This window comes from Cucumis sativus, chromosome 5 (genome assembly GCF_000004075.3).
Source record: "Cucumis sativus cultivar 9930 chromosome 5, Cucumber_9930_V3, whole genome shotgun sequence".
NCBI lineage: Eukaryota > Viridiplantae > Streptophyta > Magnoliopsida > Cucurbitales > Cucurbitaceae > Cucumis > Cucumis sativus.
Window position 1 is genome coordinate 16333893 of NC_026659.2, and position 4527 is coordinate 16338419.

The window sequence follows — 4527 nt, forward strand, 5'->3', positions numbered from 1 at the left end:
TGATACCGCTATTGTTCTTAGGCGTATGTTATTAATCACCTTATGATAATTTCAAAATATAAATATATTTTTAGTATAAGTCCTCACGTTTGACTCTAGACTCACCAAGAAACCTTATTTGGATATTACGAATATGACAAAATTAGTGATATTAGATGACTATCAAACGATAATCATAGGGTTATCAACTTTTAAATTTACTACTTTTAAAATTTAGAAAATGTAGTGACATGAGTCATGTGATTATAAATGTTTTTGTTATTTTTGCAGGGTTCCAGAGAAAAAAGAAAAAAGTAAGATGTGATTGATAATATGTGAAAAAAGGAAAAAAATTAAAGAAATATAACTCGATATATCTAATTTGTTTAAAAACGACCCCATTTGTAATTTTTCTTTTCAAAAGTCACACAACATCTTTTTGGAAAGTTTTTTTAGAGAAGCATGCCAATACCTTCATCCTACGTATGTAGATGTATTTATGAATAATTTTTAAAAGTTCAAAACAATTTTTTTTAACATTTCAAAGTTTAAGGTTATTTTTTTACACAAACTACAAAATTCAAAAGAATTTTTTTTTGTAATTTAACTAAATACTGTTGTATGTATATATATATATATATATATATATATAAATTAGTTATCTTTTTTAGTCCTATATTGTAAAAAAATATGATTATCGATTTATCGAAATCTAATTTGTAAATGGCTTAAAACATTTAGTTTGTTGAAAAAAAAATGACAAAACAATGGACCAATGGACAGCTAATACGAGTCGGTGAACCGAATACACAAAATTCTCTAAATCCAATTAAGCAAGATTTAAAAAAAAAAATTCTAATAAAAACCCTACATGTACAGTCTCTCTCATTTAAAATTTCTTTCTCCTCTTCTCTAACGGCCAAGTCTCCCTCTCCTCCCTCTCCTCCCTCTCCTCCCTATCATACCCATTTCGCGGATCCATCTCCATCTTCTTCTTTAAGTCGCGGATCCAATCTCCATCTTCTTCTCTTAGTGCGTCCTTTCCATTTCTTCGTACACTCCATTTTTCCTTTCTCTTTTCAAAACCCTAAGGCCTATCTCTCAATTTTCGTTTCTTTAAGGAAGAAACCCTATCATACCCATTTCACCGATCCATCTCCATCTTCTTCTCTTATCGCGTCCTTTCCATTTATTCTTCTTCTTCTTTGTTCGTACACTCCATTTTCCCTTTCTCTTCTCAAACCCTAATTCTCTTTAATTAATTAATTCTCTCTCCTTTCTCTCTCACTTCCTTCCTCTTCCATTAATGGCAGGTTCTCCTCATCTTCCTCCTTTCTCCAGTGTTGATTCCTCCTCTACTTCGACCTGTGATGCTCTTTTCTTCTTCCCTCGCAATTTCGATTCCACCATCGTCACCGATTTTGGTTGCAATTTCTACACTCTTCAACCTCAACCTTCTGGATTCCCTCACTCTCACCGGATTGACTTCAATGTCCTTGGAACCTCCACTACTACTACTAGTACTCCACTCATCAAAGAATCCGCTGGATTATATATCAGACGCTCCTCTTCCTTTCCTTTCTAATACTTGTCTCTCTTCTAACTCCAGTGGTGAGCCCCCGAACAAATCGCATTACTCCGTGAGTTCCCAATTAATTCCATCTTTATTTAATATTCAATTGTCCTCTTTCCATTTGTTTCAATTATTGAATAGAAAGTTAATTGAATGAACTATGTTCCAATAATTTCATGTGGTTCTGGTAAAGCACAGTGCATCCGGTCGAACTTCCCCCATTATGTAATTTTATGGAGGTAGTTTTGTAAATTGGATTGAATCAGAGGCTATTCAATGTGTATGCATCAAAATATAGGGATTGTTTTTCAATTAAATATAAATTGATTGAGCCTCTGATGTGCTAGTAAGCATCAGATCTCCTCTGTGTATATATAGTTAGGTACTCTTCTTTTTTTATTGGTTCCGTCATATATATCACGGTCTGAAGTTGTAGCTAAACTTGCTTTCATCTTCAGTTTCTATCACTATTTAAAGGTCAGATTTTGTTCGATTAGAAGAATGTAAATTTGTCAAGGACAATAGCATGCTTAGTGTAATTGTACTCAAATATTATTACTAAAACAATTGCTTTATTTGTGTTGATACCATTATTTGTGTGGTAGATCTCTTGATTCATTTTGATGTTTGTATTTTGAAGACATACAAAGGTCATAATACTAGTTGCTATTCTTTTTATCTTGGTACGTTTCATTTTTGTTTTAATGTTTCACTGTCTCTATAATTGACTGTACAAACATATATCATCATTCAATCACTTTTCAAGTTTTAGATTCTGAAATTTGTACATATTGGGGTTTTCCTTTTTCTTTATTTTGGATTATTTCAAATCTCCAAAGATCTTTCTTGTAACATTTGCATATTTTAGTTTGTTAAAATCTTCGAAAGTAGAGGAGAAGGCTCCAAATGCATTCTGTCTCTCATTGCCTTGCCCTAACATTATCATCTGTGTAAGATGTGCCAATGAGTAGACCATTTTCTTTTACTTTTTTTTCCATAGCTTTTGAACCACTTTCCCTTTCTCTCCTTCTCTTTCATTCTTCTTTTATGTTAATTGGAAGAAGCTTTGAGGCCTCTCTTGAAAATAATGAGGTTTTGAAGGGGATAGAAAGAGAGTGATGGTGGGATCCATCAAAGGTTTGGGATTTCACACAATGTTCGCATCACTCTTTTAAATGTAATTAGAGGTTGAGGAGTTGATCGTCGATCATAGATAAGGAGGGGCTGGTTAGTGGCTTGGAAAAGAATTCAGACAACATTAATTTTTTCTAAAAAATAAAACCAACCTTCCGACGGTTGGTTAACACTCCTCGACAGTCGAGATAGGGTAAGACTTGTATTCTGGTTCTGTTGATACCTATATTTGTGCTTCATCACTTTATAATTGTACTTTTATTTATCCCCTTTGTATATTTCCATGTGTTTCATGTTTGTCTTTTATGTTTCTTCTATTTATATATTTCTTCATGTTCTTCTCCATTCGGGTTTGCTCTTGCGGAGGTTACACATTCATTGTTGTGCTGGTACTTTAGTTAATGATGTCTAGTAATTTTTGTTTTGCAAATTTTCTTGTTAGTGCTCAAGTTTGATTTCATACTGCCTTTAGCATAGCTTTACGACTGCAGAATTCAATTGCACATTGCCCTTTTTTATTTTGTTATTACTGATGGACTTATTTGTGATACCTTTAAAGAAGAAAATTTATAGCTATTTGTGTTGAAGTTTATTTGTTGATTATTGGTTGGTTTTTTCCCTCCACTTTTCTTAATATTTTGAAGTGTGTAATAAGGTAAGCAATTTTTTAGTCCCCTAAATTTGTTTTGTTGATGAATTGTTTCCTTTTTTTTCTCGGTTTTGTTTTCAGGTTTTCATCATTATTCATTTGGTGGCTAAATATTAGTCATGGGTATTTGTTCGATCTTATTTTGTTGTGATCAATTGATATACATAATATGCACTATAAATTTGTTAAATTGTTGGATTATTTGCTTTTTTAATAAGGTTGGAGGAACCTCAAGGTACGTTTTGTTAAAGCATATTTTATATTGATAAATTTGAAGTTGTCAAGTCTATAACAATGATAATGTTAATACGAGTAAATTTATAGCAAATTTAGTTGACTTAACTTATTTACATGCTGGTTGCTCGGACTCTTGGAAAAACCTTACGTGCATTTTAACCCACGATAAGAGGACTTAAGGTTGTTATGACTTACATATCAGTTTTTGAGATTTTCCTTTGTAACTTTTTCATAGACCTTATTGTAGTTTTTTGTTCTTCATTTTTGTTTGTAGGACGTTTCTAGAGAATGCAAGACCATGTTTGAGTGAGAAATTGGTCTCGATGAAATTGAGAGTTCAATGAACAGCACATACAATGCAAGTAAATCTACCTACTCAAACCCATCTTCTATTTCTAAAGCAGAAGGGCTTTCGGTGGCTGAAACAAGTGAGTGATTAAGTTTTTTATCACCCGTATTATTTGTTATCACTAGGGAAAGAAAGCTGAGTAGAAAAAGTAGAATGCCAAATGGAAAAAAAAAGATTAGTAAGCAGCGTTATTATTTTAAAATAGAAAACAAAAATTAACATTATTGTTAAACCGAGCCATTCTCGAGAACATGAAATAGAATTTGATAGCTGCCTTGCATCGTGTTTATGAATGTTAAGAATGAAACTATCGGTAGGGTTATAGAATAATCATTCTATCAGCCTCAATTATGTTACAGGGTTTATGAAATAGAATTTTCTTATGTATTGTAATAGTAGAAGATTCTTCGTCAGGAAGAAAAGCTTATAGCTTTGAAGAGTATCTAAAGGTTACAGAAGAGCAACCGAAAGCTTACGATGAGCTCCAAACCAATTTTCCAGCACAAAGCCAGAGTGGATCCCAAGTACAACGGGAAGGTTGTTAAAATCAAATCTCTTATGTCTTATTTCATAACTATTTAGTTTTGATCTTAACTACAACAATTT

The 4527-nt window shown here is 32.4% G+C and overlaps 1 long non-coding RNA gene across 2 annotated transcripts; it reads left to right on the forward strand.

Annotated features, from left to right (window-relative positions):
- Positions 1-1965: 1965 nt before the first annotated feature.
- LOC116403783 lies at positions 1966-4084 on the forward strand. 2 transcript variants are annotated; one of them, XR_004216611.1, is made up of 2 exons: positions 1966-2029; positions 3847-4084. It is a non-coding gene; the product is annotated as an uncharacterized LOC116403783 (long non-coding RNA). The 2 variants fall into 2 exon arrangements; XR_004216612.1 differs by lacking the exon at positions 1966-2029 and adding an exon at positions 3465-3752.
- Positions 4085-4527: the final 443 nt, after the last annotated feature.